This window comes from Moschus berezovskii, chromosome 11 (assembly GCF_049115385.1).
Source record: "Moschus berezovskii isolate FMDL1 chromosome 11, NW_MosBer_1.0, whole genome shotgun sequence".
NCBI lineage: Eukaryota > Metazoa > Chordata > Mammalia > Artiodactyla > Moschidae > Moschus > Moschus berezovskii.
Window position 1 is genome coordinate 87,166,691 of NC_142470.1, and position 10,583 is coordinate 87,177,273.

At 35.7% G+C, this 10,583-nt stretch overlaps 1 pseudogene; it reads right to left on the reverse strand.

Moving 5' to 3' along the window:
• Positions 1-3,434: 3,434 nt before the first annotated feature.
• On the reverse strand, positions 3,435-5,201 carry LOC129540064 (tetratricopeptide repeat protein 39B pseudogene; annotated as a pseudogene).
• Positions 5,202-10,583: the final 5,382 nt, after the last annotated feature.

Below are 10,583 nucleotides of genomic sequence, written 5' to 3' on the forward strand. Positions count from 1 at the left end.
TACTAATTAAGAAATGAGAAACCAGAACTATAAAGGTGGCATAGAAATACAAGAAACCATTCTTAAGTAATCTTTTAAAACTCTGAACAGAGTTACAGATTTTGCCATTTGTTATAAATTGGTATATGTAATTTAACCAGAACCATGAGAAAGTTGGTATTATGTGAATTCTGAGGCACTTTTGACATGTTATAGGAGTGATGTGGACTTTCTTGAGTTTTACACATTCATAAGTGAATGGTCTGTATCTCGTGCCTTTGTTGGTTTCCTGTGAGCTGTAGTTTCTGGGAAATGAGCAGCTCTCATTCCTGTAACTCTTGTAACCCAGTCATTCGTGTGCCTCCTTCATGAGGATTCAGTGCGGCTGTGGTGCTGTTATCCCTCTGATAGGAACTCTAACTCAGTGTAAAGCCCCAAAGATCTGTTACTTATTTTTATTTTATATTGTACTATATTTTATTTACAGTGTTGCATTTGTTTCAGGTGTATAGCAAAGTGATACAGTCATATATATATAATTAACAAAAGCAGTTCCCATCTTTTGATGGAGAGCCCGTGGTTTGTAATATAAATGGCATTATTTTGAGAGAGGGATAACTTAAGTATGGCATTGGGTTTTTTTTCTTTTTGCAGCTTGAGGCAGTTGTAAAATAACTTAATGTAGTTTTTTGCAACTGTGTATTCTATAGTATTTTTTTCATTTGGTGAAATTTTAACTGTTAATGTTTATGGCATTGTGCTTTGTACCATTTATTAAATAAAAATGAAAATAAAAAAACACAATTATCTCAATATATAAAGAGAAAGCCTTTGACAAAATTCAACATCCATTTATAATAAAAAAAAACCCTCTAGAAAGCAGGCATAGAAGGAACATACCTCAACATAATAAAAGCCATATATGATAAACCCACAGCAAACATTATCCTCAATGGTGAAAAACTGAAAATATTTCCCCTAAAGTCAGGAACAAGACAAGGATGCCCACTCTCACCACTACTATTCAACATAGTTTTGGAAGTTTTGGCCACAGCAATCAGAGCAGAAAAAGAAATAAAAGGAATCCAGATTGGAAAAGAAGAAGTAAAACTCTTACTGTTTGCAGATGACATGATCCTCTACCTAGAAAACTCTAAAGACTCCACCAGAAAATTATTAGAGCTAATCAATGACTACAGTAAATTTGCAGGATATAAAATTAACACACAGAAATCCCTTGCATTCTATATGCTAACAATGAGAAAACAGAAAGAGAAATTAAGGAAACAATTCCATTCACCATTGCAACAAAAAGAATAAAATACTTAGGAATAAATCTACCTAAAGAAACAAAAGACCTATATATAGAAAACTATAAAACACTGGTGAAAGAAATCAAAGATAACACAAATAGATGGAGAAATATACCATGTTCATGGATCAGAAGAATCAATATAGTGAAAATGAGTATACTACCTAAAGCAATCTATAGTTTCAATGCAATCCCTATCAAGTTACCAATGGTATTTTTCAGAGAACTAGAACAAATAATTTCACAATTTGTATGGAAATACAAAAAACCTCGAATAGCCAAAGCAATCTTGAGAAAGAAGAATGGAACTGGAGGAATCAACCTGCCTAACTTCAGGCTATACTACAAAGCCACAGTCATCAGGACAGTATGGTACTTGCACAAAGAGAGAAACATAGATCAATGGAACAAAACAGAAAGCCCAGAGATAAATCCACGCACCTATGGACACCCTTATCCTTGACAAAGGAGGCAAGAATATACAATGGAGAAAAGACAATCTCTTTAACAAGTGGTGCTGGGAAAACTTGTCAACCACTTGTAAAAGAATGAAACTAGAACACTTTCTAACACAATACACAAAAATAAACTCAAAATGGATTAAAGATCTAAATGTAAGACCAGAAACTATAAAACTCCTAGAGGAAAACATAGGCAAAACACTCTCTGACGTAAATCATAGCAGGATTCTCTATGACCCACCTCCCAGAGTAATGGAAATAAAAGCAAAAATAAACAAATGGGAGATAATTAAACTTAAAAGATTTTGCACAATGAAGGAAACTATAAGCCAGGTGAAAAGACAGCCTTCACAATGGGAGAAAATAATAGTAAATGAAGCAACTGACAAAGAATTAATCTCAAAAATATACAAGGAGCTCATGCAGCTGAATTCCAGAAAAATAAATGACCCAATCAAAAACTGGGCCAAAGAACTAAATAGACATTTCTCCAAAGAAGACACACAGATGGCTAACAAACACAAGAAAAGATGCTCAACATCACTCATTATCAGAGAAATGCAAATCAAAACCACAATGAGGTAACATTTCATGCTGGTCAGAATGGCTGCTATCAAAAACTCTACAAACAATAAATGCTGGAGAGGGTGTGGAGAAAAGGGAACCCTCTTACACTGTTGGTGGGAATGCAAACTAAACAGCCACTATGGAGAACAGTGTGAAGATTCCTTAAAAAACTGGAACTAGAACTGCTGTCATGTGACCCAGCAATCCCACTGCTGGGCATACACACTGAGGAAACCAGAATTGAAAGAGACACATGTACCCCAGTGTTCATCGCAGCACTGTTTACAATAGCTAGAACATGAAAGCAACCTAGATGTCCTTTGGCAGACAAATGGATAAGAAAGCTGTGGTACATATTCACAATGGAATATTACTCAGCTATTAAAAAGAACATATTGGGATCAGTTCTAATAAGGTGGATGAAACTGGAGCCTATTATACAGAGTGAAGTAAGTCAGAAAGAAAAACACCAATAGAGTATATTAATGCATATATATGAAATTTAGAAAGATGGTAACGATGACCATATATGTGAGACAGCAAAAGAGACACAGATGTAAAGAACAGACTTTTGGACTCCGTGGGAGAAGGAAAGGGTGGGATGATTTGAGAGAATAGCATTGAAACATGTACATTACCATATGTGAAACAGATTTCCAGTCTAGGTTCAATGCATGAGATGGGACACTCAGGGTTGGTACACTGGGATGACCCTGAGGGATGGGTTGGGGAGGGAGGTGGGAGGGGGCTACAGGATGGGGGACACATGTACACCCATGGCTGATTCATGTCAATGTATGGCAAAAACCACTATAATATTGTAAAGTAATTAGCCTCCAATTAAAATTTTTAAAAAATAAAATGTACGTCATTTACCTTTCCTTTTTCAATAATATACATCACTCCATTTGCCACTCTAAAACATTCCGTTTTATAGGTATGGAGGAGGGAAGAGGAAAAAGTAATGGCCAATTCCTCTCTTCCTTGTTACTGGTCAGATTCTTAGCAGTTGCCTCTTCTTGGATTTCTTCCACAAAGAAATTATATTTCTACTTGTTAATTACCAAGCTGATAGTAGACACTTCACTCATAAAAAAACAAAACCACACGTGTGTTTAAATCACTTTTTCTTTAGCTATTTGTTCAAGGGCTATGTGAGCCCTAAACTGTAATCGGGCTTCCATGGAATAGTCTTTGTAATTTTTTATGTTTTCTAGGGTTTTTGTTGCACTGGCATAATCTCCTTTTAGATAGTATAGAATTCCCAGTTCATAGTAAGAATACGGCACCAAATAGTGGTCATATTTTAACAATTTCTCCTGTTGAATGACATGACTAAAGTAGTACTCAGCCATTGAATATTTGCCTAAGTATTTCAGACACAGACCTTTCAGTAAATTTAATAAACTTATGTCATCTGTGACATACTCTTTATTTGAAGTTTCTTGTAAAAGTTCTTCTCCTTTGTCAATGATTGATAGCCAGGTTGAAATAAGCTCTAGTTTTTTGCTTATGACTCGGAAACCGCTTCAGGCATACATAAATTCCAGAATGGGCTGTGCTGTAAACCAGCCTGCAGTTGTCGCATAGCGCTGACCCTTCTCAGCAAAAAACTTTTCTACTGGCACAGAAGTTCCTAAAATTCTGATTCTCAGGCTATCCACGCTTAGGAAGAGAGAACTCATGTCCTCACTTACTGATTTCAGAAAATCAGGAGGAAGCACAGCCAGTAGGGAAGCTTTAGCGAAAGAATATATTGACTTGGACCACCTGCTGTTTTGAGCCAGCGCATGGGCATAGTGGTAAGCCTGCTTCCATTCCAGCAGAAAAATGTGACACCACATGAGTTCCCAGTAACAGAGGTGATGAACTTGCTTCCATTCATTCTGAATAAAAATGCACTCCTCTAACGTTAACTGGGCATGTTTAAAATATCCTTTCAGCATACTAAAACGTGCATGAAAAAATTTAAGTATGACAGAGTTTGGAAATTTTTGAAGGTAGATTAGGAAGAGATTCTCCACAGCAGAACTATGGTTCTTTTCAACACCAAAACCTATGGAGAGATAATTGTAATAAAACAGTAGAATCAAAACATTAAAGATATTATTTATATGGGATTCAGATGCACTCTCATGAAGCAAAGTCAAGCCTACCTCTCTATCGCCAGAATATCCAACAACATTGAGTAGTTTAAGTGTCCTTGGTGGCACAAGTGATAACAACAAGTTGAATATTCCAAGTCCAAATTTTATGCCTCCAACCAGGTGTCTGTAGGTTTTGCTTTGGTAATCAGGTATCTGTGTTAATATTTGTTGACAGTCTTTGTATATTTGGTAACTTAACCCAATGTTGATCCCGCTTTTAAGAAAACTAAGCATACTGTCATCCTGTATAAACGTTACAGTGGATTTCAAGATCAAACACTCAGCATAACAGACTTCTGCATGCAATTCCTCTTCTTTAATAGCCTTTACTCCCTGCTTGCTAACTAGACGAGAAAAACTTATCATCCTAGATTTTCTTCGGAAATTGTTACAGACTCTCAAAGCTTCCTTTGTGGCAGTCATCCCAATCTCTATATCCTGTGAATCAAAAGTCAAGAAGGCCTTGACAACCATAAGGATGCTATAGATTAGAGCATGGTATATGCTGTTTTTTGACCATGGATAAATGAGATGTATGGCATCAGAGAATCTGTTATTTAGAAATAAGTACAATCCCGTTGTGCATTCTTCCAAGGAAGATACTAGATCCATTGTTGCTGCTGCAGGGATAATTTCATAGGCGTCTTCAAACTTGTCCTCCTCCTTATTTTCTCCCTTACTAAATGATGTAAATCCATGCTCCATATCGTCTCTCTTATTCAGAGTAAGCGACATATTAGTTTCCTTACTTTAGAGATGTGAAGTATCTGAAGTAGAGAGATGTTGCTTCAATGAGAGTAGTTCCTGATCTCCTAACTGGGGTCACTTCTTCCACGGCCTGAAGTCTTGATGTTATAATGGAGGCAGACTTAGAGCTGTGAGGTTCAGTATCAAGATATTCTCATCTATGTCAGACAAAGGGGGGAAAAAAAGATAATTTTATTTACCTAGAAGATGAATTTCTGAAAAGTTAAAATCATTTGGAACATACTAAAGAAAACATGCTCTTTTAGAACACTGTGAAGCAAATCCTTTGTAAACTAAAGAGGTCCTTTGTGAACCATCCCTCTAGTCTATCATTTTCATAAGATCATTCTTCTGTGTATTTCTATCTGTTGTAGAAATGTACAATGACCGCTGAACAAAGATAATGTTTTGCTGGTTCAAAACAGTAGGTGGTCCAAGTCAATATAATCTTTCGCTAAATCTTCCCTACTGGCTGTGCTTCCTCCTGATTTTGCGAAATCAGTAAGTGAGGACATGAGCTCTCTCTTCCTTCTTCTGTAGGAAGACCTTGGGGGCAAGAATCTGACTGGAAAGAGAAATATATTTGTATATGTTTCTAGTTAAGACTAGAGGAAAGGGTAAGTTGTCCAAACCAAAGAATACAAATTATGAGAATTAAAAATCCAACACCTGTAATTCTTAGTACCATTGCTGTACTTGCATATATTTTCACAGAAAACTAGGTCTTGATAAAATATTATGGTTAGTTATATAAGATTTTGGAATGCAAAGTGCTATGTAAATCAGAAAGATTTCCTTGCATTGTTGAAATTAGGAAAAAAACTCAAATACAAGTTTTTATCACAACATTACTATAATATCTTGGTAGGAAGGTAGGGTGGATGTGGGCACAATGGAAAACCAGTTCCAAACAACAAGCTACTTAATATATTCATAATAATACAATAGGTATAATTAATCTATTCTTTAAAATAGAAACTAAAAAAAAAAGAAACTGCCAAAAAAAACCCTGCAAACAAAATGCTTCAATAATAATTTTCACAATGTTTTACAACAATTAGAAACATAGACTAAAATGTACTTTAATTTTGTATTTTTATATGTTAAATGACAGGAGAGGAAAATGAAACAGAGGAGAATAATCAAAGGAAAAGAAAGAGAAAAGCAGAAGGGATACAGATTTTTATATAGTGGGAAGATAAAACAGAGGGAAAATATGTTATATATTAAAAAAATAAATAAAGGGAGATGACAGCCTCAAAGATACTACTCTAATTAAATTGCTTGTTTTTAAACCTTAAGGTTTAGTTATGTTTCAGTATTAGCAACTATTATCACTATTCATTGGAAAGCTAAGTTAATTACACATTTATTAAAAGGCTCGGCTCTGAGCACATCTTTCATGTCTATCTTCATCACAGAGTACAATGCCTGCCTCTTACTCATTAAACTAAATGAATATCATAAGACTATGACAGTTTTTGATTTGCATCTACTAAGATAAATTCAGAATGAAATAATCAACTGCTGTTAAAACTGTGAGTCTTCACAGAAATAGAGAAAAGACTGTGGTTGCAAAGGAGAAGATGGGAAGTGGGGGGAATGGACTGGAAGTCTGGGATTTGCAGAGGAAAACTATTACCCATAGGATGGAGAAACAACAAGGTCCTACTGTATAGCACAGGGAACTATAATCAATATCCTGAGATAAACCATAATGGAAAAATATAAAAACTAATATAAATATGTATATATATGCATGTATGCATATATATATACATGCATACATACACCTATAGGCTTCCCAAGTGGTGCTGTTGGTAAAGAAACTGCCTGCCAATGCAGGAGACATAAGAGACTTGGGTTCAATCCCTGGGTCGGGAAGACTGCCTGGAGGAGAGCACAGCAACCCACTCCAGTATTCTTGCCTGGAGAATCCCATGGACGGAGGAGACTGACGGGTTACAAGCCATATATACATACATATATATAAACACACACACACATATATGCTGTGTGCATGCATGCTAAATTGCTTCAGTTGCATCCAACTCTGTGTGACCTTATGGACTGAATTCCTTTGGTACTTAACAGAAATTAACACAACACTGTAAATAATTCATTTTAAAACTTTTTTATAAAAAGAAAAAGCTAAACTTGCAGCAACAGAGAGTAGAATGGTGGTTATCAGAGGCTGGGAGATAGGTAAACTGGAGAAATGTCTAAGGGTATAAACTTGTAACTAGTAGATAAATAAATCCTGGAAATCTACTGCACAGCATAGTGATTATAGTCAACAATATTGTATTATAAACTTCTAAGAGTCTGAGAGACTAGATCTTAATTGTTCTCACCACAAAATAGAAATAATAATTATGTAACATGATAAGACATGTTAGCTAACTCTACAGTGGTAATCATACTACAATATCCCAATACATCAGATCAACTTGTTGTAAACCATAAACTTACACGATGTTTTATGTCAAGAATATATCAATTAAAAAAAACTATAAGAGTCTGAAAAATTTAAAAGTGAATACAAATAACTGAAGTTCTTAATACAGTAAGAATTGCCATGAATCAATTAGATAGAAGAAACACTCCAACAGAAAAATCAGCAAAGGACAGAAACAAATTGCCAGTGAGCACAATGTTCAATTTCATTGTAAATCAACAAAATACAAATGAAAAAAAATCCATAAAAAAACCAAACGTGGCAGGTTAAAAATATGATAACATCCAATCTTAATGAAAGTAGAGCATCAAATACCCTTGTAGGTTAATTAGGGAGGTGTATAAATGGCTATAACCCTTTTGGAGAGTTATTTGGCAACATGCTTTAAAACTTTTATATTTTTTAATACTCTGACTCTAATTTCTTTTTTGTTTTATTATTTTAATTGGACGCTAATTACATTATTGTATTGGTTTTGCCATACATTGATATGAATCTGCCCCGGGTACACACATGTTCCCCATCCCGAACCCCCCTCCCACCTCCCTCCCCATCCCATCCCTCTGGTTCATCCCAGTACACCAGCCCTGAGCATCTTGTATCATACATCGAACTTGGACTGGTGATTCTTTTCACATATGATAATATACATGTTTCAATGCCATTCTCCCAAATCATCCCACTCTCATCCTCTCCCACAGAGTCCAAAAGACTGTTCTACACATCTGTGTCTCTTTTGCTGTCTCGTATACAGGGTTATTGTTATCATCTTTCTAAATTCCATATATATGCGTTAATATACTGTATTGGTGTTTTTCTTTTATGGAATTATTCTAAAGAAATAGTCAGGAATGTGCATCTATTCAAGTTGTATACACTTCAGCATTATTTGCAATATGAAAGTGAAAATAATCTAAATTTCTTATAACAGAGGATACCCATACAATTGAAATCTATGCAAATACTATAAGATTATAGAATATTTAATGACTTGGAAAATTGTTTATGGTGTAATACACTATATTAGTTCTCCAGAAAAACAAATCCAATACCAGATACCTGGCAATAGCATAAACATATAAAGGCCATTATGACAAATCTAGAGCTAATATCATACATACTCCATGGTGAAAAGTTGAAAGCATTTACTCTAAGACCAGGAACAAGACAAAGATGCCTAGTCTCACCACTTTTAGTCAACATAGTTTTGGAAATCCTAGCCATAGCAATCAGAGAAGAAAAAGAAATAGCAGATGACATAATACTAGACATAGAAAATCTTAAAGATGCCACCAGAAAATTACCAAAGATCATCAATGAATTCAGTAAAGCTGAAGGATAAAAAATTATTATACAGAAATCTGCTGCATTTCTAAATGGTAACAATGAACTCCGGAGAAGGCAATGGCAAGCCACTCCAGTACTATTGCCTAGAAAATCCCATGGATGGAGGAGCCTGGTAGGCTGCAGTCCAGGGGTCACTAAGGGTCGGAAACGACTGAGCAACTTCACTTTCACTTTTCACTTTCCACTTTCACACATTGGAGAAGGAAATGGCAACCCACTCCAGTGTTCTTGCCTGGAGAATCCCAGGGACGGGGGAGCCTGGTGGGCATCCGTCTATGGGGTCACACAGAGTCGGACACGACTGAAGTGACTTAGCAGCAGCAGCAGCAGCAGCAGCACAACAATGAACTATCAGAAAGAGAAATTTTAAAAAATTCCCATTTACCATTGTATTAAAAAGAACAAAATACCTAGGAATAAATCTACCTAAGAAGGGTATATTTACATCTCTATAGTCAGAAAACTGTAAGACACTGATGAAAGAAATTGAAGATAACACAAACTGATGGAAAGATACGTTGTGTTCTTGGATTGGAAGAATTAACACTGCTAAAATGACCACACTACCCAAGGCAATCTATAGACTCAAGTACTATCCCTATCAAAATACTTAGGGCATTTTTCACAGAAATAGAATAAAAAAAATTTTTAGAACAAATAATTTTAAAATTTGAATGGAGACACAAAAGACTCCAAATGGCCAAAACAATCTTAAGAACAAAGCTGCAAGAATCACACCCCTGACTTCAGACTATACTACAAAGATACAGTCATCAAAACAGTATGGTATTGTACCTCCCTTGTGGCCCGGTGGTTAAGAATCTGCCTGCCAATGCAGGGGACATGCATTTGATCCCTGGTCCAGGAAGACTCCACCTGTTGTGGGGCAACTAAGCCCATGCACCACAACTACTAAGTCCATACTCTAGAGCCCATGCTCTGCAACAAGAGAAGCCACTGCAATGAAAAGCCCATGCACCACAAATTAGAGAGCAGCCCCTGCTCGTCACAACTAGAGAAAGTCCATGTGTAGCAATGAGCGCAGCCAAATATAAATAAATAAACAAATAATAAAATTTAAAAAGAAAACAGTACGGCACTGTCTCAAAAACAGAAACATAGCTCAATGGAGAATAGAATAGAGAACACAGAAATAAACCTGTGCACCTACTGTCAATTAATCTATGACAAAGGAGGAAGAATATACAAAGAAGAAAATGCAGTCTCTTCAATAAGTGGTGCTGGAAAAACTGGACAGCCACGTGTAAAAGAATGAAATTAGAATATTTTCTTACATCATATACAGAAATAAATTGAAAAAGGATTAAAGACCTAAATACCTAAATGCAATATCAGATACCATAAAACTCCTAGGAAACATAGGCAGAACACTCTCTGACATAAATTGTAGCAGTATTTTTTTGGAGTTATCTCCAAGAGCAAAGGAAATAAAAGCAAAAATAAACAAAAGGAACCTAATTAAATGTAAAAGCTTTTGCACAGCATAGGAAATCACTGACAATACTAAAAGACAACTTACTGAATGGCAGAAAATATTTGCAAGT